Source organism: Anser brachyrhynchus, assembly GCF_964034855.1.
Source record: "Anser brachyrhynchus genome assembly, chromosome: 1".
Lineage (NCBI taxonomy): Eukaryota > Metazoa > Chordata > Aves > Anseriformes > Anatidae > Anser > Anser brachyrhynchus.
In genome coordinates, this window is record NC_137694.1 from 119014041 (window position 1) to 119039488 (window position 25448).

The 25448-nt window shown below is 43.0% G+C and overlaps 1 protein-coding gene across 2 annotated transcripts in view; it reads left to right on the forward strand.

Annotated features, from left to right (window-relative positions):
- AGPAT3 (1-acylglycerol-3-phosphate O-acyltransferase 3) overlaps positions 1–25448 on the forward strand; it is a 91656-nt gene that overhangs the window by 20734 nt on the left and 45474 nt on the right. The window contains exon 2 of one of the 2 annotated variants that reach the window (XM_080579130.1): positions 19724–19844. The exons of the other annotated variant lie outside the window; for it this stretch is intronic. The gene's annotated coding sequence lies outside the window, so the exon portion shown is untranslated. The remainder of the gene's footprint in view (positions 1–19723; positions 19845–25448) is intronic. 2 annotated transcript variants of the gene reach the window in all.

Here is a 25448-nt window from a genome sequence, read left to right on the forward strand (position 1 = left end):
TCCTGCACAGAGCTGGTTTCTCTTGTCCAGTTTTTCCTTTCTCCCATGCCTGTTCAACTAAAAGAAATAAGATGATTACATATGTCCTCTTGGTTTCTCTTTTTAGGCTGCTCATCCTCATTCTAGTTCATTATCCGTATGCTTTCTTTGTTTACCCTTGTATCATCTTCTGTACTTTCTCCTTCTTTTCCTGTCCCACCTCCTTCGCTCACCCACCTCGAGTCTTGGGTCGCAAGCCAAAGGCAGAGGCTCTAAGAACCGTCCCAAGGTTTTAACCCCATGTTTCATAAATCTGTACCTCAGCTACGACTCGCCTCCATGAGAAGCATCCAGACTTGATTTCAAAATGCTTAGTCCTGAAGACTACCCTGGCCCCTGTGGGTTGTTCCAGCAGCTGGTGATCTCTGGTGTACGTGGCATATAATCCAAGTTTTTTACTTTCATCCAGAAAGTGATGGCTCTCATTGACCAAGCTTTAGGCACGGCCGCTGTGTTTTATCTGCCATAAAACTTGTTTCTGTGTGGGGACTCAAACTGATAAAGTTTGCTTCGTTTTTCCTTTTTTTTTTCCCCCCTCCTTGAAACAGCTGTTATTGTTGGGTCTACTGCTGAAGGCTTGTTTTCTGATGGCTGCTGCTGTTTGTAAAGCTCTATTCATACCTTTCAGCCTGTGAACATTATCCTTGAACTCCTGAAGGCAGCACTGGGCATGGCAATGCAGCAGCATGATGGTCCCCTCTCCTGTTTATATCAGCCCCTCTTTTACACCCAGGCCCTGTTTGTTTTTCTCATTTCTCTCCATGCTGCCTGACAGTCATCTTGCATCTTCTACATCTTTTGTTGCTCCCATTTCTTTTCCTGCCTCTCTTACAGAATTCCCTTACCTGCTTTGCTTCCCTTTGCTCAAGGACTGTCCCTGCTTCAGATGATGTGGGTATTTTTCTCTTCACTGTTTCCCCAAGAACCTAAATTTTACTTTTTGGGTGGAGGGACTGACCAGTTTGAAAGCCCCTGAGCAAGTACTGAGAGACTATTAAGATGGGTCTGCTCTTAAGACTAGCTTTGGAGGAAATAATGATCCCAAGTCATGAGGCTCACCAGCCAAGGGAATTTAATACGTACATAGTGCCCTCCCTTTCTTTTCAGCCCCTTGGTATTTAGAAATAAAAAACCTGCCTTTTTGCTCTTCCAGATGGCTGTCGAAACAAAGCATTTGTGGGGAAAATAATCCTTTCAGTCACCTGGGAGAAAAACAGTGGAAAAAATCACCAGAGTTGATTCATGAAACCTGGTATTATTAAAAACCTTGATGGACAGGCTGAGTGCATTAGATTTATTCAGACTACAACAGTAAGGACCCACTCGCTTGAAGTCTTTTATAACTTGCAGGGTGTGAAATAAGTCATGGAAGCTGTTGATTTTTCAATTCACAAAGGAATGCTGGAAGATGCTTGAGGAGAGCGAGTACTTTCTTCCTGCCTTCAATTTAACAGTCTGCCTGTTCTGGGGAAAAATGCTGCTCCTCTTTGAGAGGTCATTCACATATTCAAATAACAGTATGCGGAAACAGAAAACTCTTTCAGAGCAGGTGTCCAGAGATGCAATAAAAGATATCTGCTTGTATCTCATTATACCTGTCTTTACAGAAATCTAGTGAGTGAGTCTCTAGTTGCCAGTAGGAGAAAGCAGCACTGGCCCAATAAATACAATATCTGTAGCAATATTAGATAAATACTGTTATAGATACAATGATATTGTTACAGCTACCGTGATAGAGCTGAACAATAAAGAAGAGTCCCACTGGGAGCAACTGAAGCATCATCTTTCTCACAAACTGAGAGCTCTTTTCTGCTGTGTGGAGAAAAAGGACAAATAACTAGAACTTCAGTATGGGACACGTGTGAGGCATTAGGAAAAATTAAAAGGTCAGATTGTGTACTGTTCGCATTGAGGTTAGAGCCTCGTGTCTCAGCTGGCAGAATTGAGGTCAGTTTTGTTGTTTTATGTTTTTCTTTTTCAAAGAAAAGAAAGGATCTGTCAGTCTGGCATAGGAATAAAAACCCACTCTTGTTCCTTAAAGTCTCAAATTGCTTGGAACAGACTGTATTTTGTGAAAAGCTCCTGGAGCATATGTGCATTCATGGTTATAATTCTTCCTTACGTAGTTTTTTGCTTTGATGCTTGAAGAGTGCATCAGTCCTAGAGGTGGGACGTTACTGCCATTGAAAATGTCACAGGTGAGGAGACAAGGGGCAAACTAGTGTTAGGCTGAACAAAAGTGTGCAATGTGTTTTTGCCCCATAATACTTCTCTGTCCTGTTAAAGGGGCTTGGGAATACAGTTCATCAAAGCTGGAGCTGGCCCGTACCTTTTATTATGGGTTTAATATAACTGATCTGTGACTTAGCTGGAGGGGCAGGAGGATGCTGATCAAATCTCTGTAACCAATAAAAACCAATTAGAGAACAGGGCATATTTATCAGACGTTTTACAGGCAAGAATACCTGGAAGCTTTATCTTGTGTGATGAATAAAGAATTCTGCTTGTGCAGGTTTCTTTTAGTAGTGGTGGTAAATTTTCATGTGAAGTACTGATAATGTATTTTAGATAAGGGCTTGTTCTGTGTAAATACTTCTGTGCAGGCAAGTATTTGCATAAAATTTTTCGTTAGAGTAAAATAATCCAGAACACATCCACCTGATGGCTTTAGCCTTGAATCAACGCACTTGCATGGCAGCTTGTTTTTGCAAGATTAGTAAGCTATAGGCTCTTCACTTACCTGCTGTTTGGTCTATCGGTGCTCTGGGATTCACTTTCCAGGAAGCTTTTCCAAGGACAGCAGGTTATTGCAACTGTGAGCCCAAATCCTGGTTCCTGTGATTCTTCTGCCCTTTGCATTTCCCATTTTGGGGTTGCTGTCAGGCAGCAAAGCAGAGCCATTGCTTGGTGGCACGATCCAGAGTCATGAAGTTATTTAAGCTGCAGCACACATCTGCATGATCACACAGCTTGCTTGCTCTACCCGTTCAGTGCTGTGGCTTCTCAGCTGATCTGGGTGGAGGAAGAAATGCAACTGCTGCTTTTGGATGCCCTTATCTGCAGCAGCCTCTCCTGGAGATGTATTTGGATATGGAAATGAGCGTGGCCTGATAGGAAGAGATAGCCGCGCAGGGCAAGGGCAGCTGCTGGTGGGAGCACAGCCACCGTGTGCTGGAGGTCATCTTGGCAGAACTGCTGCTGGTCCGGGGCAGCTTGGCACAGGAGCAGGTGGATGTGAGAGGTTCCCCTCTGCTTGGCTTTCTCTGCGGCTGCCGCTGCCTGGGAAATTGCCGTCTCCTGCTGCTCCTATGTACTTATGTCCGTGTCTTCCTAGTATTGTGCCTGCTCTCGGCACGAAGAGTCACGTGGCAGTATACTGAAAGGCAGCAGTGGCTCCCAGAGTGTCTTAGGGTCACTGATGAAGCCATCAGTTTGGAGCCATCCATCTCCCAAACAGTCCCCTTTGTGTCTCAACAGAGAAATGTCACCTTACACGTTTCGGAAATGGGCTAACTGGCAGAGGCTGGGGACGTCAGGATCCTTAAACTCATTCCAGCATCTTTGTCAACGAGAAAAGAACTTGTGTTGTAGAAGGATGTTTTTCCTACAGTTGCTGTGGGTGGTGACTTGCTTGCCATTCCCTTGACTTCGGTGTTTCACGAGCAGTGTTTGTTGTTGTTTTTGTTTTTAAGGTGAATGGCAGCCTGGAGGACTGTAGGAAGAGCACCTCATGGCAAGGCTTGATGCTGCAGTCTTGAACGCTGCTTTTCAGGTGCTTGAGATTGTCTTAGGGGAGGGGAGGAAAGGAGGAGGTGAAAACCTTGCGTAGCAGAAGGGGTGCAATAACCTCTACAACAACTGAAGAGGCAGGAATTGGGCTGTGTAGGGTTCCTATGGGGAGCTCAGCTCTGCTGTTTTGGTCCAAGGGCTTTTTAAGGTTTTTATAAAAACAACTTAATAGGAAACACTTCAAGTTTTTTTTGCCTGTAACCGTATGAAAGTTACAGAGTGAAGCTAACAATGCAGCCTTTAGGCCAGTGGACTATAAGTTGCTGCAGAAAATATCCTCAAACTAGTGCAGGTTTCATGATACAGCTGTAAATATGTCACAAGCTCATTGCTTTTGGATGCACCACTGATACTATCCTTGAAAGAATTTTTATGGGTTTTCCTTTATCTTTGCTGTGTTTTGTGTCTTGGTGCTTCTTGCGTGTGCAGTATCAAAAGCCTTGGGTTTTGCTGTTCCAACACTTTTTGGAGTTGGAAGGGAAGTGCCCATGGCTGGATTTCTAAGGGAATGCATTTGTTCCTTATGGGCTGTAGGATGTGCTTGGTTGGGGATGGCAATTATAGCCAAGAAAACTGCACCAAAATGTTTTTAATTCAATGGTCTGCTCCTGCATCAAATTCAGCAGCTGTTTCATAATATTGGTATCTTCTGCAGCGCTGTCCTCTGCCAATTCTCTCTTCTTTCCCCAAGGAGAGTGTGCACTGGTGAGCTGATTCATCAGCCCAGTGATTTGAGCTGTGTTCAAATCAGTTCTTTCCCCAGGCCTCAGAGTGTTGTCCAAACACAAACAGGAGTGCATGGTACAAAGGTTTTAGTCTATAGCTCTGCTGAGGAATTTCCCTCAGCATTTATGAGGGTCCTGTTATCCTCATTGGAGGTGGAACATTTCTGTCCCCTCTTTCAGGCAGCTTGCCAGATCTGCCTAGCCCATTCCCTGAATTTACATTTTGATTCCCTTCTCTCCCTGACACCCAGTTTGGCTACTCCCTGGAGTGAACTGCCTCATTTGGTTTTCCTTTTGTTCTGCAGCTGTTTCTTCCCTCTTTGGGGAGCCAACACCAAGGTCCACCAGAGGATTTACCTCTACGTAGGGATAAGTTAAGTGTGAGAGAGAGAGAGACCTGGTATCTCAGATTTCAGTGGCTGATAATCAGTTTTGGTTGGGATTGTCAGGGTGAGCATCTAGTGCAGGAACTGGGAAAGCACAAAAATAGAGCAAGTAATTACTGAAAAATTCTGCCTGTCTCTAGAAATAGTGTTAAAGATTGGTGTAATTTTTTTTTGGTGAATATGGAGCAGTCAGCTTTGCTTGGCCTTCTGGCCTGTCTTTTAGCAGCGTGGGTCTGGCAGTAGAGTATTGCCTCAAGTAACAGTGGCTACACTGCTTGGTCGGGTGCATGCAAAAGTAAAGTCATACCCTTGCATTAAACTCTCTGTATAACTTGCAAATCAGCACAAAGTCCAGCAAAGAACAAATAAATAGGGGGAAAAAAGGGGAAAATAGGCTTCTACAGCAGTTTACCCTCAGCCCATGAGATCAGAGAGGGCTTCAGATCCTGAGAGGCTGATTAATACTAGCTCAGTGTTCGATAACCTCTGGCTTTTTGAATGTCATGTTTAGAGGATGAAGTGGAAAATATACCCATGTGAAAATGTTCAAATTCAGGATATTGCTCAAACTGGAAGTCAAAAGGACTGTGTAGTTTGCTTTTCTGCCCTTATCGGTTGTTCAAATATACGTCCTAGTCTCTGACTTTTCTAGTAGTTGTAGTGACTATAACTATAAAAACAAATGTAGGCCTTGTGGGGAAAGGAGGATTTAAAAGGCACCTTCCCAGCAGACACGTCAAACAAAAGTTTATTAAGACAACCAAGCCCAAAACAACAGAACTGTAGTGCAGTACAGCACATAGTACTCACAATGCCTTTTTAGCAGAAAAAAAAACCTCTTCCCAGCAGTGTGGTGCTGGGCTTTGGCCTGGGTTTTGGCGCTGCCCTCTGTGGATTCTTCTGCACAGGGAGACAGTCTCTTTGCCAGAGGAGTTGTGGCTGACTGTATCTGCCTTGGTCAAGCGTGCGGCGCAGCAGGAGCAGGCCAGTAGATCAGGCTTCGGTTTTGTGGGGTTTATGTCTCCTTAGTGTTCTCTGCATTCAGGTTAGCCTGCTCCCCAGACGTACGGCCCTCCCAGTGCATGTGCTGCAGAGGTCTCTGAAGAAAAACTGACCCACTGACCTCTGCTCCTTGGACTGTTCCTCCAGGAAGTGTCAAATTGTCATCTGTCTTCTTTCACAGGAAAGGTGCTAGCACATCATTTCCTTGCCACTAGTGCCTGTGCAAGCATCTTGTGGGATCAAAGTTAATTTCTGTTCCTGCTCACTTGAGTGACCCATTCAACCTGCTGCCTTAATTAACCTTAATCAGCCTGCTGACTCTATGACATTGGTGTTTTTCACCACCAGCTGCCCAAGGAGCACAACCAAATGGCCAAACTCTCACCCTCCAGGACGTTCTGTAGTTTGGGGAACAAGGCAAAAGTAACAACTTTCTCAGAAGTTTTGTAGCAGCTTTGTCTCTGGCCCTGGTGGGCAGGTTTGGTGTATCAGGATGCTGTTGCCCTCGAGACATGAAATGACCAGCAGTGGGCACAGAGCCTTTGAGTATGAAAGGTCAAGGCCTTCTGCCATCAGACGGCACCGCATCTCTGCTGTCCCCAAATGAAACATTAGCAGCCCAGACCTTGCGCAAAAGAGGGACTGTCATCTGTAAAATCGCATGACCTTCAGTTCCTACTACCAGTGGTGAGCTGATATGGGGTGAGCGGGTCCGGTCTGGGTGTAGTTCAAGGCTGTCTTCCAAACCTTTTAGCTTAGCGTAGTGCATGTGGGTGGTATCAACAAGATAATCCGGGCCTTTGCTCTCGGTGAATCCCCAGGCAGTGTGTCTATTGATTCCAACCTGCTGCCTGGCTCAGAGCCACCGTTAGGTAAGCAGTAGGGGCAGCCGTTTGGCAGTCCTGCAGGCCTCAGACCATGGAATGGGATTTCTGGGCCGTGGCCTCGTATCTTGCCTTGTTGAGGTGGAACGTGTTTCCTGGTCCTACCCCCGCAAAAAGTGAGTATTTCCAATTTCCTCTGAATCACAGGTGGCTACTGAACCCTCATGGCACTGAGAAAGTGGGTGAGTCTTTTCTCAGGCCCTTTCATCTTCTTCCTGCAGCTCCTTCCGTGCTGAGCCTCCAGGGACCCTGGGAGACATCTGCAGGAGGAGGATCATCACTGGGGGGAAGTATCAGGAGTTAGACTGGAGCACTGCTGCTCACCCTCGATGACCGAATGTAGTGAATGGTTTTCAAGTTTTCACACCTCTTAAAATATGAAAGAGGGAGCAGAGTGAAGGGAAGTGTGTTACTGTGCATGACCACTGCAAGAGCTACTCCCTGCCTCGCATTCCAAAGAAATGGAAACAGCCCAAATTATGGTCACCATCAGCCATAGATGAAATTGAAAGCATTGCTGTGGGTAGTGCCTCTACCACATTATCAGCACATACCCTACTGTGCTGGGGAAGTAGGTGGCCAAATGTCAGGGTCTTTGTGGGAAGCCCTGGAAGAGCAGAACAGGCATGTGCTTGGTCACCAGGACTGAGCAATGCTTTTGTACAGGGTAACAGTGGACTGATGCGTTCTGGTTTAGCTGCTTGCTATGCCATGAGCAACAGCAGTCTTTTGCCCTTGTGGAATTGCTTTTAAAGGCATGACAGCCTTCCCAGTCAGACTGCTGATGTTTGTTTTGACTTTTAGCAGATGCAAGATCAGTGCACTGCAATTCTGTTTGAACTCTTGTGCACACACCCTTCTTCCCTAGCAATGGGTATAGAAAAGCAGTGAGCTTACCTGGGTTGGAATCAGAGACGTTAATGCAGGAGGTCATTGATGCTGGCCACGGGGGAGAAAGGAAAAAAGTTGTTGTCTGTTCCCTGCGTGTTGATGTTTCCCCACCTGCAGGGTCTGGGAAGGGGAAGCGCAGGGATGATGGAGGCTGTGCTGTTTTTACAGAATCTCCTGTGTGCTGACCCTGGCCCCAGTGCAGGCACATCCCTTTGTTCGGAGGTAGGGTTGATGTTGTGCCCAAAGACCTGTTTGAAAATGTCTGTAGCAAGGGTATGCCTGACATGTGACCCCCATGGCCTTTAAGAAGGCAACCTTGATCTGTGCCACTGATTACCACTCTTCTTGCACTCCCAAGTCAGCAATCTTGCTCCTTGGTTAGTTGGCCACCTCTTGGCACTGGAGATGCCATGGCCGCCTTTCAGCATAACATGATGAGCAGTGCTGTCTCCATGTGACTCCAGGTGTCACCATGCTGGGTCTTCTGTGAGGCTGAAGAGGTTGATTTTGCTGTAGGAAAGGACATTTGGAAAGAGCACATTCAAAGTAAAACTAAGAAGTGGCAGCATTCAGCAGTAAAGAAGGCTGCAGAAGAGGGAGGGCAGGTGTTGAGGAAAGAAATGGTACTGAGGCAAGAGAGGCCTCAGTGAAAGATGAAGCGGTTTATGAAGAGCTGAGAGCTGGCGGTTAAAGTTGAACACAAAAGCACACTACTTAGGGCTATGGTGTGCCCTTTGCACTTTTCTCTGTTTAGCAGAGGGTATTCCAGGTATTGCGTAAGGCTGTCGGAGTCTCCTGCTGACTGCCTGGGATACACTGGAGGACTTTGGGGAGGTGCGGTCTGCCTGTTGCTTTGGATGCCTGTGTCACCAGTGGGCTCTGGGCTGACGCTAAGTGGATCTTCTGATTTGGTTTCATCCTAAGGGAGTCTGGTATGTGCACGCCAAAATCATTCTGTGACCGAAGTCAGTGTGCCATAAGCAGAAACTATGAGGTGTTCCCTTCAAAAGCAGAGCAGCGCTGTGGATTAGTGTACAGTTTTAGGTCACTTGAGTCAGCGGCTTCCTCAGTGCCTTTGCTGGCTATGGCTGGGTCTCAGTGATGGTCTTGCTTGTCTTTCCTTGCTGCTTTTTCCAGCTTGTCATACTAGGGGCAGGTGCTGGAGGTCTTGTTGCAGTCTTAAGTCCTCTGAAAGAAGCTATTTTTGTAGCCCATGTGTTGGAGACGATTCTCTGGACTGCAGCACTGCTGTCCTGGGAGTGACCCCCCCCAAGTTGTTTGTTTGGATGTGTCCTTGTGAGTCGGTGTCCCTGGCTCTTGTTAAGGAATCAGCCCATATCTTTAGGATGTCTGCAGGGCTCTGCTTGGAGAGGCACCTTGGAGGGCTCCAGTACTGAGAAGGGTATGTGAGAGACGCTGTGTCTGTAATTACAAATGGGTTATACCTAGCTGCATGTTACTGCTTTCAGTAGTTATACAGGTGGTTTCACAGGTTATGTGGTCACTTTGACACCAGAGTACTAACAAAAGCCACAAAACAGCTTAATTTGGACATTAAATAATATAGCAGAAGGGAAGAGTGCCGAAGGTGAGAGAGAAGAAGGAAAAAAAACTTACTCAAAATGCATGTTTCTGGACAAACTTTTCTTGCCATGCTTACTCTGGAATTTAATCCATTTTGAAAAGGGGATTATTCAGTTCACAAAAGGTAGACAAATTGTATGGGAAAGAATTGCAATGTGAGCTCAGTGGATTCTAATCCAGGAAATAAGAATAAATTTGTTATCCCTTCTTCCACAGCTATACTCCTGAGCAAACCCAAACTTTGTGTTGATTATGGGACATGGGTTTGACATGGTTGTGGATTGTTTTTTTTTCTTTCTTTCTACAACTTTAGATATTTCTGTTGCCTTGCTTTGGGGTACTTTGCAATGATAAACTGTTCTTTGGCAGTAAAAGAGGAACTGGCAATAGTAAGAGAATTTCTTTTTTTTTTTTTTTGGGATGAATTTGATATGGTTAAGAGGAGAGGATTCTTGAATTAGAGCTAGCTATTTCTTTTTTGTTTTCTCCAGGAGACTAAAAATTAAACCACAGCTGAATGGGAAACATTTTAACCAGTGGAAGGGGGGGGGGGGGGGGGAAGAAAAGTTTTTTTTTTAAAAAAAAAAAAAGTAGTTAGGTGGGTTTGCTCAGTTAAAAACCTTCAGAGCGGCTTGTTTTAAAACTGTGTAAATTTAAACTAAAGTCTTGCTGGCTTCCATAGTGCAATAGTGATGCAGTGCAAGGTCTTCAAAGGCAAATATTCAAGGGTCAGTCTGCGGTTGATGTAATGAGACGCATATACTTCTAACTTGTAAAAGCCTATAGTGCAGAAGTAGGGATTTTCCAAACCTTGTGGCAAGTTGCAAACTGAAGTAATTTGCACTGCATCAATTCAGTAATAACCTGACTCTGACTGAACTCATTCGTTTGATATCAGTGTGTGCAGTGAGACATTTCTGGTTCAGTTTCATGCTATGGAGTCCCTTGCTGTCTCTTGTTTATTCTGGGATTAGAGAGCTGTCAATACATAGGTAATGCCAGTTGGAAAAAAAAACTTGGAGGGTATGGCTGAGTGATGAGATACGCCTCTTGTAGATAGGGGTTGTCTGGAAAGAAGACTGTCCTTCAAGGTCAGAGGAGAGAGAAGTTTGAGATTTATATACAGGGGTAAGTATTTTATCAGCGTCTTTCCCCTAATACCCCAAGTTTTCTGTTATGATATGTTAAGAGACCTAGCATAACACAAACTTTTCAAATAACTGTGGCTGGGTAACAGGTACCTTTCTAGAGCAGGAAATTGAAATGCTATTAGCTTCAAAATATATTAACTGATTTTTGATGATATAAGACCCTGTCTTAATTTTTCTTTTTTAATGGAAGCTTACTACAACTAGGAATAGCTTCCTTGACACAGTCTGCTTTTCCTGCCTATCAGAAGTATCTCTTTCCCACACAAATAACCCATGCCTTTGATAATCTGTATCCTGCCCTTGAAAACAAATTTTTAGCTAATTTGCATAAGATCAGAGGCATGATGATATTGGGGTAGAATAAACGCTTTGGAGGTAATGGGACCTGAGTCTTGTGGGCAAGAAAGTGACAACTCTAAGGAAACAGAATAAGGAAGAGAGAAGTAACCTTTTGTTGCTTGAATATTACCCAAGATGCTGCTGTCACTGCTGACTTGAGGTTTTGATGAAGTATGGTGTGTCCCGGAGCTGGAGGTGGTGCTTTCATTTTGCTTCTAATAGCTATCCCATAAGGTTTGTTGAGATTTTTTTATGGGGGGCAGGCTCGTGGTGGCTTACACCATTCAAAATACTTCAAGTTAGCAGTTCTTAAGCATAAGACCAAGGTGTTGCATCAAAATAGAATGACAAAAGGGTTAGGCTCAGGAGTTTGCTTTATGGTTTTTTTTTTTGAGCACCTCTTTGTAACTGAGAAAATGTTATTCTGTGTATACTCGTAACCCTGAGGTAAGTATGGTTGAATGGGTGGTGTGATATGCATGTTGCAGTGCTCATCAAGCTAAGATTCATAAAGCAGGCTTTCCAGTAGAATATGTTTCCTGGTAATGCTTCATCAGGGATCGTGCTTTTTTTTTCCTCTCCAGTGAGAGACAAAGGAATAAATATAGAACAACTCAGGTGCTAAAAATATCCACAAGCATTGACGTCTGCTTCTTTTTTTTTTTCTTTAAAAGAGACCTTTTGGCTATTGAGCAAGATGCTTCATATCTGCTCAGAATCGTTTTGGCTGCAGTGATTTTTGAGGGAGAGACAAGTCATCTCATCTTAGAGAATAGCGTATCTTGGTTTGATTTAAGATTGCGATGTGGGAATAGACCAGATGCTGAAAAGACTTGGTGTGGGTGATGGCACGAGAAGTTAGTTTAATTACTGTAGCTGTAGAATATGGGCATGTACAATCTCAGAGATTAGAAGACTGCTCAGCTCTTGTGTTTATGGAAAAAAGATACTAAATATCTCAGTCAAATACTGAGATATATAATAGATCTCACTGAAAAGATGGTCCCTTGATAGGAAAGCTGCTTGTACTGAATGGCTTCAGATACAGTCTGGATTCTGGCCTCCTTTTAAGTGTGAGATGAGGAGATGAATAATCTTCCAAAAGATCTCTAATCTTAGAAGCTGAGATTTTTCAGAGCAGGAGAAAGATATACTTGAAATGGATTTTAAAGTAATTCTCAGTTTGCAGATGATCTGCTGCAGACATGATTCCTTGCACATAGTTTGCCACTGAGTACATTTTGAATAGCCTTTAGAGATCTCTGTTCCAAGAACAAACTTGTGAATCAATTAATGTATTTAAATTAGTTGAAGATTAGACTATTGCTTCAGTGTCCGGCCAGGTAGGACTTCAGAATTTATTAATTCAGCCCCACATTCCTTTATTTACAAATGGTGCATACATTTCAGTGTCCAGAAGCATTGAGATTAGCCAGAGCAGGTGCATGCTGCTACTCCTGCCGCTGCCAAAGGGGCTGTGCACTGGATGATGCTCAGGGAGGAAGGGTTGAGGCTTTTTGGCATCTCGCAGGTGTGTAGCAGCTGCTAACTTACAACACAGGGAGTCAGAGGGGGCCCAGGAGGTGTCAGCCCTCCTTCCTGACAGATGTTAACCTGGCCTGCTTGTAAAGGCTTCTGGCAATTGCTCCCCTCTCTCCTCCACATATGTGATGTGATTGTGTGTCACCATCTTTCCTATATGAAAATAAGTTTCTTTAAAGCCAGCCTGGCACGGCTGTGGGGAGCAGGCCGTTCCTGCAGCCCCCTGGGTGTTTCAAACCATGACCACCACATCCTGCCCATCGCCATCCCTTCGCTGCGGTGCTGCTGCCTCCCCACTGCCACTGCTGCGGCCACTTCTCCCTTTCCAACTTAACAGCGGGTCAGATGTATATCACGGTTTAGGCGTTAAAAATAGCTGGCACCTGCTCTGGCCACGCTCACCCAGGGTAAGCTGGGGCCCTGCTGCTGCCTGTGCCAGCCGCGGGGCTGGCGTGAGCAGCGGGAGGGCTGTGGTGAGGCCTTCTCCACCTGCCGCAGGTGGGGCAGCCCCAGCCCCTCAGGGGGCTTTGTGTCACCCGCTGGCGGGCTTGTCAGCTGCACTCGTGTATGGTTAATAAAATACTCATTTTCTGCCTCTGCAGCTGTACTCTATTCTATTTGAGTTATTTTACTCTGCTTTTAACATTTAAAAAAAAAATAGTTTACTCTTTTGCTGTGTTTGGCCAAGTCCAAAGTCCAAGCTAGGACAACGTAAAGATAATGCATCCTGTTAGGAATTACCTTGTTGTTTTAGATTGTAATTAGCTCAAGCTCCATCAGCCTTCTGGAAATCTTATTTATGTATTTCTGATTAATTAGAAATACTATAAAGATAGTAATAAAAAACTTCCCATGTGTAAACAAGGTGAGGGGGGGACACTACTTCAAAGGCACAAACTTTTCTGGAGCACATAACACTAGGCTGTGGCATTTAGCTCTGTTGAAGATGTGTATTTGAAAAAGAAAAAAAATCTTGTTGGCCACTTTTGCTTGGAAAGGAATATGTGGAACATGTCTGATTTCCTGAGATCCTGAAGAGCTGATGCGTGCAAAATTATCATCTCCTTCACTGAAATAACTTCACCCGTAACAGAGAAGAACACTTTTCTCAGAATACAGGTGTGTTTAACTGTACTTTCCTTGTCTGTGCTATTGAATGAGACATGACAGCAAATGCGGCTAGTTTCACCATTGCCCATTCAGATCTTACGTGCAGAAGTTCAGAATTTTAAAGCTCTCTTTAAAAGGCTTTTACTTTCTTAATGCAGACTGTGAAGGCTTTTGGGCAGGGAATAAATGTCTATTTAGGTCTGCAAGTGCTTCAGAATACATTTTATTTCTAAATCCTGCTCTTCACGTTCATTAAAGTTCTTAAGTAGGTTACTGTTCTATATCCTTTTAATTTCACTTGTGTCTGAGTTATGAATAAACAGAAATACATGTAATTAGTTTAGTCATGAGGAGCAAAAGAACTACAGAGGAGTAGGAGGATCCCTCAGCTACAAATAGCTGCCATGCAGGTTCGTGCCCCGTGTTGGGATGTGGCTCTCTTGCCAGCAGGTTGCTGGTGCGAGCGCTGATAGGGGTGGGTGCTTTGCAGAAGCTTGGAAGCTTGAAGTGTCTCCAGAGTCAAGGCAGAGCATCAGGTGGACAACAGTGAGACAGGTGAGGAACAGTATTAGAGAATATTTTTAGCCAAGCCTGCTTGACTCACGACCCTGGTGGCAGTCCCTTGTTAAAAGGTACTTCGTGTGGAGAGGGGAGAAGAGTCTGTAGGTGAGCTCAAGGAGATGTTGTTTGTCTGCATAAGGGTCTTGGGAGGCTACAGTCTTGGGATCCACTGCGTGGTTGGTCTCTGAGTCACTTGGCCTTGCTGTGCCTGGTTTTTGTCCTTTACAGTTGGGAAAAATAGACTTCCCCGCACCACAGAAGGGTGGCAGGGTTCTCTGCGCCAGCACTGGGGAGAGGAATACTCAGGGGATGTGAGCCACAGGGATCTCTTGTGGCGCGCGTATGGGTGGGACCAGCTGGCACCCCATGCAGCCTGGCTGCCTTTCCAAAGGGCACTGCTAGAAACTTCGAGCCTGTAAAGATATTTCTGTCAAATACTAACTGGAAATCTCAAATCCCACAAGGTAACTCCTTCAGATTAAAATTATCAGTGAATCCGTAAGAAAATGGTTAATTTAAAGTACCTGGAAAGTCTGCTTGTGCAGAGCAGAAAAATTAGCAATCAATCTCTTCTCATTAGTGACTTATTACGAAGAATTGTGTTTTGAGATTTATTTTTTTTCCCCAGACTGAAGGCCATTAAATGATGTACAGCTCTAAAAGCTATCTATAAATCTACTGTACACCAAAAAAAACTTCAGAGTATTGGGAGAAAAGCTTGTGCAGCCTCATCAGCGCACTGTAGGTTTCACTCTGAATGTGGTGCTGGGACTCTTGGTCCCCATGATTGGGACAGGGCATGAAATGAAGGCAGAAATCTACCTATGTAGGCTTTTAATCAGAGTAAACTCCAACATAATTTTCCAGCTGCTGTATATATATTTTAAATAAACAAATAAGAGTCATGACAAGAATGCACACTCATCAGGGGTTTAAACTAAGCAATTTAGTTGTGAACTGGGGCAGCTAAGGTTCAGGTGCATGTTCCAGTTATGAAGCAGTAATCCCCAGCAGAAGGCTGGGACATAGAAAAGAGGGCAGTAATGTTTTAGCTGTCACAGCTGAAAATGCTGGAGGATGCTTATCTATCAGAGCCCTGGCTCCACAGAAAGCTACAGACAGGATTAGATGTAACTTGTCTTCTGCTGGTACACAAGCTCGCTTGTGGTGGGTAAACAGAGAAGTTTGCAGAATTAAGAGGCCACGGATGCATTCATCTGCTTCGCTTTGCTTATCTGTTCTCCGTCTTACAGAGAAGCTCAAAACTGAAGGGTTTGGTTGCAGGTTGTACTGGAAAATTAAATACTTTGTTTGCTGCAGAAGTCTAATTTCTGTCTTAAAAGGGGAGAGCATCTGTTGTTGGTCCATGTAGGTCAGTAGTCTGCCTTGCTTATAAAGGATGCCTTGTAGAAGGATTTACAGCCAACACAATGATTAGTATTTTCTCTGTCATCTCATAGTTTCCATTTCTTTAATGAGTCTAGCTCCTCTCTTCTCAGTCTACTTAAGCCACCTGTAGTGGCCATGGCAAGAAGATTTACAGTTCAGTTATGCATTGGATGGGCAGAACAACAGCACTTCACATGAAGTGTTTTAAACCCCTCATACCTTTATTGATACTGCCCTAGTTTTTCTACTGTGACTGAAGACCTCTTTCTGAAAGCACTTTCAGGGTCTATCATTTCCAGTTATTGTTAGTGAAGAATTAAGTTTTTAGGTGCTTTCTTTCTAAGATATGATGGTCACAGTAGAAGGAAGGTGACAAGAAATAATTTGCTGAAGCCCTTCAGTGGATACCTGTATGGTTATTAAGTGCTGCCCTTGTGAGATGATGCTGAAGACAAAGCTGGATGTATTCAGCTCTGAGTCCTGTATGTCCTGAATGCTGGAATGCTAAGAATATTTTCAAAGTAGAGTTAGTAGGGTAGCTAATGGAGATATGTTTTTGGGGGTTGTTATATTGAATTCAGTGCAAGGTGCTATGCAAAAGAAACTGCATCAGCTTTTAAGCGTGCACGTGTATATTTAATTGAAGAGTTTTTTTGAAATGGAAAAACGTGTGTGCTTGAATGTGACTTTTCTTTGCTCAATGTATTGCTTAGATGTGTGTGTGTTCAGTCTAGGCAGACATCAGAACAGAGATTTGATATATTTGCAGTTTCTTGTCCATGGTTATACTTTGAAAAAAAAAAAAAATAAAAAATTGGAGAAGATAAGGATCCTGAATTGAAAGGCTCTTATGTTAGGGCTCAAATACTTGTGCAGGCACCAATACAGTAGAAAGTGTCAGACCAAACTTGCTTTCAAATCCTGTTTTCTTGCATAACACTGCCTTGCTTCAGTACTGAAACAAATTATTCTACCAGTTGCAGTCTTTCATTATGGGAACTTTGACCTTAGCATTATCAGTTTTAGTGGAATGTCTGCATGAGAGAAACCATACAAATGCAGTGAAAAGGCAAAGATCCCTTTGAAATCCATGAAGGCAGTGTTCAAGAATCACTTCAAAAGCAGGAAAAGTACTTGTTCCAAGGAGCAGCTTGGCTTAAGCAATGCAATTTGTTGACCTGTAGCATGCTTTGTTGTATCAGTTCTGCAGATTGCTCTAGCATGGGATATTGGGAAGTAGGACTTAAATGTTTTTATGCTGAGCTTTTATAATGAGCACTTTATATTACTGTACACATGTTTCAGAGTTGTAATAATTTTAGAAATTTTATTTATTTTAAATTAGGGGATTTTTTTTTTCTTTTTTGATGTGTAGGGAACGTTACTTGAGCTCTGTAGCCTCCCCTCTAAGTCAGCTTTTTTGTTCCTGTAACCCCCACACTTGTACCAACTTCCCACAACCAGCACTAAGAACCAGCCGATCTTGGTGATTGTTTTATAGACCCTTCAGCAAGTTTTTGGACAGGACAGCCACAAAAATAGTTGGAGCTGTAAAGAGCAGCAGGTGTTGTATTGTAAATATGATAAATAAACTCATTAATATAACATGGGCCTCCTTAAACATGTAGGTTCATGGTCATGAAAGCTTCTCCCACAGCTTTGCTGTTCTGGTTAGGTTGCAGCCTAAGCTAACTCCTGGCCAGCTGATGGCAGTTTGTTCTGGTATCAGCAGCCTTTCTGGCTTATTCCCCTCCCTGATGTTTATCCTTATTGTCTAACAGGGGGCAAGTGCACCTGCTGTAAACCGCTTCGTTCAGCTGTGCATGCACGTCTCCGTGCATGCTCGCAGTGTGGAAGCCCTCCTTCAGACTTGCTTGTTCTAGATCCTCCTTCTTGAACATGGGCCACATCTCCTGTACAGTAGTCCAGATGGGATTTTAGCAGGGCCTCCCGTGTACTTCCTGTCCTTGCTGGAATTGCTCCTCTGGATGCATCCCAGGATTGCACGTGCATTTTTCACAACTGCATCTCGGTGGTGACTGAGGTGTTTTGTGCTAGGATCAGCTAGCACATCCAGGCCCTTCTGCTCCAGGCACTGGTCATCTTCCAGCGTCTGGCTGGGGCTTGCTTGTTTACATATGGGGTTGTGCTTTGTACATTAATGTGTCTCCATCCCGCTTGTATGGCTCCAGCCTTTGAGATTGTGGTGCCTGTTGTATGACAACTCAGTTCACATTTGTGTTGAAATTGCTTCCCAACTTTGTCATCAGCTGCTGTCATTTTTTATTTTTACTTTTGTACGTACACCATCATTTGGTTAAAATGAACCAAAAGACTGATTTTAGGCTTGTGTTTAATGTGTTCATTAGTAACTTCGATAATGTCTGCAACTTTTTCTTTCCATGCTGTCTGTCACCATCTCTCTTGGGCCTGGTGTCACTGTTCTTCTACTGGTCTCCAACTTTGCTTACTTAATGTACCACCACATGGAAAAGCATGATTCAATGTTTTCTGGAGATCCAGATAGCTGAGAATTACTTGCACTTATTTTTAGTAATCTCCCTTCAGCAAACCTGTTATGTCCTAGTCTGTCTGTAGCTTCATGTTTTCCTCCGTCAGTCTTTGGTGAAATCCTGTGTGCCATTGATGCCACATGCTCATGAGTTCTGTAGTCATTTCTATGCAGAAAGTCAAACTGCATCATAAAAACACTAATATTAAAGTCTTGAAATGAATCTACACTTTGCACATTTGGAGGGAATGAGATCTCTTGGTTTGAAAATAGCTGGGTTTAATTGTGTTGAGCAATTGTGCTTTGGTTTCTTGGACAACTTGCGTGAGAAAGAGTTGCAAAAAGTGGCGTATCTCTTTAAAATGCTTGCCTGGTCATCTCTCTTCCTTGTCTCTAATGACAATGGCAAAAGATGGTGGTACCCTTTGCTCCAAAAACCAGCGAATGCATTTTGACAGAAAACTGGCATAGGGAGAGGTGCCAGCCCAGATGGACTGGCAGACAGCGGAGTCATTAACTGCATACAGACCTAAATCCGAGGTAGCCCGTTAGTTGCTGAATGGCTAACTAGTGTTTGCTAGCGTGCTTTGGTGTCAACGTGAGGGCTGCACAAATTTGTCAGAACTAGGTCAGAATTAAGCAGTTTTTGAATGGCTTGGTATCCAGGGTAAATACATACTATGTGATCCTACATGCCCGGTCTGTATTTCTGCTCCTCCTATACAGCTGTCACAGCACTCTGCTAGTGTCTAAGGGATTGAGTACTGGTTACTTCCAGTGCCAGGTATCTGCTGGGAGTTCTTTCAGAAACCCACCTCTTCCTGTAGACCCCACACCCTGGTTAAAATCAGTAGCAAATGAAGCAAATGGTGTGAGAAGAACATTTTTGCTCTTACGGCTTTAATCTTTGGTAAAGGTAGTGGTGGGTTTGAGAAATGCTTTGTATTCCCTTCTGTGATGCATCTAACTTGCAGGGCAGGTGTTTGAAGAACTTTTTTTTCTTCCTTTATTAATTATTATTTTTGAGAAAATCAGGTTTTCAGTCTAAAAATGCCCCCCCCCCCCCCCCCCCTCAGGTTTAACAAACTTTGTAGATTTCTGCACAAACCTTGCCGAGCTTGTAAGGCTTGTGAAATTACATAACACACTTTAAACAAGCCACCTCTGGGTAAAGTACATCTCTAATTACTGAGACTAAATTATGTAGAAAGTGAGCTTGTGTCTGAAGTAAATCTTCAGTTCAGTAAATCTAAAATTAAATAATGATTAACTTAATTGCTTCAGGATCATAAAAAAAACTGCTCTTAATAAAATATAGGGATTAAGTGTGTGTTTTGAGAGTGGATAATTGCTTCTGCTTCATTTTCAAATAACTTCTATCAAGACAGGGTTTTGTAGGTAAAAAGAAATACCTTTTGTTATGCTTATTAGTAAAGCTAGGAAAAGTAGGCTAGTCCTTAAGTATGCAAGCCCCTTCTCCATCCTGAATAGGAGCTGCAATTTCACTACTAAATATAAATTGAGAACATTTGCTTTTAATTTCATAGATATGTGCCAATCAGACCTTCTGAAAGCAATAGTAGTTGTTACCTGTGGAGCAGGGTGTAATATTAGTATATGGGAAGAGGTTTCTGTTTTGTTTTTGTTTTTTTATTTTTTTCCCCAAAGAGAAGAGAAAGATGGGTAATATTTATAGAGAGTGGTTGAGTTAAAGAATTTGTGACCAGGGTTAGCAGCTCTGTGTTGTTTGCATTGTATTTTGCTTTTAAACAAAGTATTTTCACCTTGATTCATTGAAGAACGTCTTTTTTGCTTATAGGCAAATGAGAAAGCAAATCGCTTGAAACATAAGCAGTGGTACTTCCCTGGAGGGAGGAGATGGGAATTCTCCTGTTACTCTGAGAGTTGCCAGGTGCCAGAAGTGGTCCGCAGTGGTGGTGGTAAGAAAGAAATCTTCCCCCACGTTTCTGTATTTGCATTTTGTCTGTAGCAATAAGATGCTTTTAGAGAAAAAAAAAAAAAGAGTGCAAATCCTGTTCTTTTCATAGATCTGTATGAATTGCTAGGAGAGGCATCAAACGTCTCCCACTCTTGGTATTTAATTTAGGGATGAAACCTGCGCTTCAGCTTGGTGCTTGCTGTAGTGTTCGCTCACGCGCTTTCTTGAATGCTGTATCTGTTGGTAGTAATTGCAGCAAAGACTTAACCACAAATAAACCTCTAGAGGACTCTATAAATGCTAAATTGTCTCCTCCCCCCCCGAAGTGTAAAAGGGGAACTGTGGCCTTACAGTGCTTTGAAGTGCGTCTTACAAACTTCTTAGAAATCTTTTGAATGCTGATTCTAGGGTCATCTTCGACTGGGCTGCCTTTAATCCAAACATTCTTAAATTTTATCTGATAACAACATGTAACAATGTTAAGTTACAGCAACAGAATTCTTAGTTTTGACCTTTTTTGCAGTCTCTCATGCATAAAAGGTGACAGCGAAAGTGGAAGGCTGATGAGACCCCACTGACACAGCAATAGGACAGTTTTTCAGGGTAAGATTTTAAAACCCTGGAGTGTCTAGTGTCAGATGTTGACATTTTAATGATGATCTCTGTGATACCCTGCCCTCTTTGTGGGCTATTAATAGCTTTTTTATAAGAAAGCAATTTACTCCTGGTGATTTTGCACACACATGCAGTGTTGCTTTAGTATTTTATAATGTTTCAAGGTCTATTATAGGATGAGTCTTCTCCCACAAAACTTTAATCTTTGTGAGATTTTTTTCAAAGCTCAGATTCACAGAGCAATACCTACTGGATCATCCACAGATTGTGTTTAGGGCGTGTTTTCTGACTCCATGCAAAGGTATACTCCATTTGAGGTTGTAGTTTTTCCTGCTATGAAAAAATGCTAAAGCATTCATCATAGGTTATATTGGGTGGGCAAATAACCACTTCTGCAAGCCCCAGGTATTCTTGGATCAAAATTTTACACACACTTTAGTTATCACACCTGAATCTGGTTAATATTGACCATCTGCAGCTTTGGTAGGTGAAGGGACACAGATGAACAAAGCCTTGTTACACTGTGGTGGTGACCAGCGACTTTCAAAGCTGGTTCTGCAGAATACTTTTACTCGCGCTCATTGCCATCAGTGCAAAAGCAATACCCCAGCAATGCGTGAAAGCCTATTTTTTGTGGATTTGCTGTTTTATAGCTTATTTTTCAGTTTATATGGCTCCAATTTTTTCCTTTCTCCTTTTTGTGTAAGGCCTGAAAAAGCCATTGACACAAGTGTTACTGAGAACCAAAAATATGCTGGTGGGGGACAGGATTGTATGAATTGTGCATGGCTGTTGAATTTTCAAGTTCTGCTTCTGTTTGGAGAAGAGGGAACTTGGGCTTCAGGCACCTAGCCCTGTAGGCTGCAAAGCCTGGTGCCTGTGCCCCTTGTGTAGCATTTGCCTGGGTCTTTTATCTCTGGTCGATAGAGCCTGCAAGGAGGAATCGTCTGGAAATGAAATGTCCTGAATGAGGTGGATGGCCATGCTGGAAGCTGCATGGGTTGAATAATCCCATGAATAATTCCTTCACCTTCTTGATTGTTTAGATAAATCCAGAGCGGGTCGATAGATATTAATATGGATTAGAGAAATTTTACTGAGGGCTTTTCAGTGTCCCAGTGGACACTTCTTACGCAGAACAAATCTCCATTTCATGAAGCAAAGCACAAATGGTACCAGCAGGCACGCACTCAAAGAGGTGAGGGACTGACTTATGGGGAGACTGAATTATGATAGCATTTCTCATACCATTATGTCCCTTCCTGTTGAGGCTCGTGCATAGGCAGAGGCCCTATGGGTACCATCTGCTGTTTTTGTCCTTACTGGACGTCTTCATGGGGAGATTTCTCTTTCTTAGGCTTGCCAGCACGACAATTTTGTAGCAATTGTTGGAAGAGTCATTTTTAATATAAATTTAGTTGGGGGTCACAGGGAAAAAAAAGTATTTGCAAAGACAAAGATCCAGCAGGCTACAACAAGAAGCAGCTCACAAAGGCAGTAATGACAATCGCAATTTCAAGAGTTTCTTTTAGTTAAAACAAGGAGAAACATAGAGTACATTGGAAAACTGATTGCATTCTCTGTTTTCATATTTAATTTACCAGCGTAACAGGCAGCTTCGAAGCCTATGAAACAGAGGCCTCTTCGCTGGCAGACTGATACTCTAAAACGCTGCTACCAAAGACACGTTCCCTGCTGTTAGTCTGTGGGATGATTTTAAAGCCAAGAGTTTACTTTGCACAACACACAAATGTAACATTCCCTCCTATCTGTTTTAATAGCACCCTGAGCTGTGATACTGAAAATGAGAAAGGCCTAGTGTTCTTTGGTAGTCCAGAAGCACTTAGTTTTCTGTGGTAGTTTTTCTTTTCCAGAAGCACTTGAGAAGTTACGTTTGTTTGTTTTATATGTGAATTATAGCGTGGAGCATTCTTCTGCCAGGTGGGAACTGTAGCTCTGAACTCTTTCAGGATGGGGATATAATACTGCTTTGATCTCTTTCGCTTTGGTATATCGACTCTAACTATTGAGCCTGTATATAGCCGAGAGGTAACAGAGGGTGGCTCTCCTTAGGATTTTCATTTGGAAGAAGTAAGTGTACTGGCTGTGTTTTGTGAAGCACTCAGTCCTCGTGATCTATGAAGAGAGTGGGACCGCACCACTCCAAGTTTTGATCCCTAGGAGGCTTAGGGAAAGAGCAGCACTATCAGAAGATGCTGGCTGTGCTTGGGAGCAGGACCCAGCACTGTTCAGTCCTGCCATGGTGGTCACGGACCAGTCCGAGCATGGGAGAATCAGTGGAAATCAAAAGCCCATAAGCTGAGTCTCTAGACCCCAGGCAAGAGAGTTTGGTAACTGCTGCTTCTCGGAGCAGGTGCCTAATTGCAACTTAAGTTCTAATTTAGGTTCTTAAAACTTTATGAATGTGTTCTGTAGACTGCCTTGCATAAAGCTTAGCTTTAAACAAGTTTGCTGTTAAAGCCTGTTTCATTTAAAATAGCTGCACCATGGAGCTGGATTGTGCAGGGACTAGCTCCCTTTGTTCAGCCAACTACTGCTTGCCTAGTAGGGATATTTATTTTGAGAGGTAAAAGTGATCCAAACTAAAACACTGTAGAAGAAGCTATAAAGGCATGTACTATTATGTATTTATAATTGCTCTGAAAATGTAAATATTGCAATGGGAGCAGTTGTTTTCACTTGTTTTTTAAGTTGTGAAGGCCACGTGTTCAGAACCTTTTGGCAGTACTTCCTGATGCAGCAGGGAGTACAGATGGGGGAATATGAATGCTGTTGCAACCAGCATTATTATTATGCCACGTAAGCAAGGTCAGTTCTGTCACAAGGCTCTGTGCCTTTGTCATCCCTTAAGGGAGTCTGTTTCTGCCTTGGTTTTGGTGTTCAAGTTTATTTGGACCCCTACCCTGGTGCACAAGAATGGTTTGGCTCGAGACTGCGGAGTTGGAGACTGCACAAACATATGCATTTGTGGTTGAAAATGTCTGGCAGATAAGAGATATCCCTCTCAAAAGAGAGCATCCTTTGTTACTGCCACAGTGTGACAACAGAAAGGAGGAAGCTGAGGGCAGCGTGAGGAGATGATGTGGCTGCTGTTGTGCTCCACCATGGAGGAGAAGGGGTGTGCAGGTAGGGCAGCAGCTCAGGCTGCTCAGCTGCACTACCAGGCCTGTCGGATAGTGATTTTGCAAGTCCCTTCTGGATGGCTGTCAAGGAAGACACTCCTCTACTCTTCTGAGTTTCTGCCATACTCAGCAAGGAATCATCTAGAAACTTTGGATATGTATCAATGTGGGAGCAGAAGGGCTAACATACAGCAGCAACTTCTGTGATTCCTTTTCTTCTGTTGCAGATATAGGAATGCTGCTTAGTGTTGTGGTGTGTACCTCAGAAGGAAAACACCTTCACTGCTAATGCAGCACTAGGGTATTTGGTAACACAAACTTACAGCTCAGTTACCTGTGCTGCTGTGTTCAGGCTGCTCATCCCTCGGTGCCTGCCAGTACCAATTTCTTAGATTTAGTTAAGTTAGCTGTTCCCCAAATCAGTCTACTGAAATGATCCGTTTTCTTTTTTATGAAATAAAAATTCCAATGTTCTAAACAAAAAAAAAAATATATATGGTTTAGCTTATTTTTTTTTTAAAGACCTGAGATCAGTAAGTACTCTAAAAGCAGTCACACAAGCAAACCTCAGGGCTTGCTAACCCTAAGTAAGAGTTAAGAGTGAGCCTCTTGCAGTGCCTGGAGTAGGATTTGTGAGCAGTCAGTCAAATCAGATGTCTAAATAAACTCCTAGTTGCCCAGAAGTAATGAAATTAGTTGCAGAAAAATACTTACTAATGCAGCAAAGTTTGAATTATTACAGATATTTCCAAAACCTGGCTGCTTACAGTAAAGGTAAGAGGAATTTAAATAGAATGAATCAAAGGAAGTAATTCATGTTTAATGGGCTTAAAAGTGAACGGAACTGACTTCAGACTTAAGAAGCAATTATACATTGCTGAGTAAATAGCATGAAAGTTCTTGTTATGTATCTTGATTGGAGAAATATTGATTCTTTTAAATTAGTTTTGGTGATTAGAGCAGTCTGTTTATTTAAAACGAAGCTAGCATGGTTCGCTAGACTCATTGTCTATAAATGTGTTCTATATTAACACGTCACATTGAACTGCAGGCAGTTTTTAATATCCTTGAATATCTGATTTTTTGGCATATAATTGCAGATGAGCTAAGGGTTATTCTGGCAGATAAAAATGAATCATAAGAGCATAAATGCTGCTTCTCAAACCATTACTCTTCCTGACTGAGGAGCTTTTGAAGAGCACTGCCAAGCTCAGAGCGATGGCATTCAGAAATCACGGCACATAGGTTGTTTTGAATGTGAGGCTTTGCTACAATAAACACCTCTGTTTACTAATTAGTTTCTAATTTTTCAAATGACAGGGAGCAATTTTTGATTTGGCACTCCAACTATTCTGAAACGATGCAAGCTCCAAGAGAAATGGGTGCCTGCTTTTATACTACTAATTTCAGCTGATACGTCTTTTGGTGCTTTATAAATGTGCCAGGTAACAGAAAACAATCTCTGCTCCAGTGATATTGTGCATCTTTGAGAGAAGTGGAAGTGATAGTGTGGAAGGTATTGAGATGTAGAAGTTTCCATGCACACAGTTGTCCACCTTGCTCGGGGTTAGGTCAATGAGAAATCTCCCACAGTTGGATCAGTGTCAGTACTATGACACCTGTAGGACTGAGAAGGTACTCACAGCATCAAGATTACTTTTAATGTCCTTTTGTCTAGATTCAGTCTGAGCTGGTTTATGTGACGCGATGATAAAAAGAGCAGAGAGCATCTGTCAAAACTTGAGTGCTTTTGCTGTCGTTTGGGGAGTAGCCCTCATGCAGACTAGCTCTGAATTTCACTGGTGCAACAGAGGCATGCGTTTTTAGTGGGCCAGTCATTTCGAGTA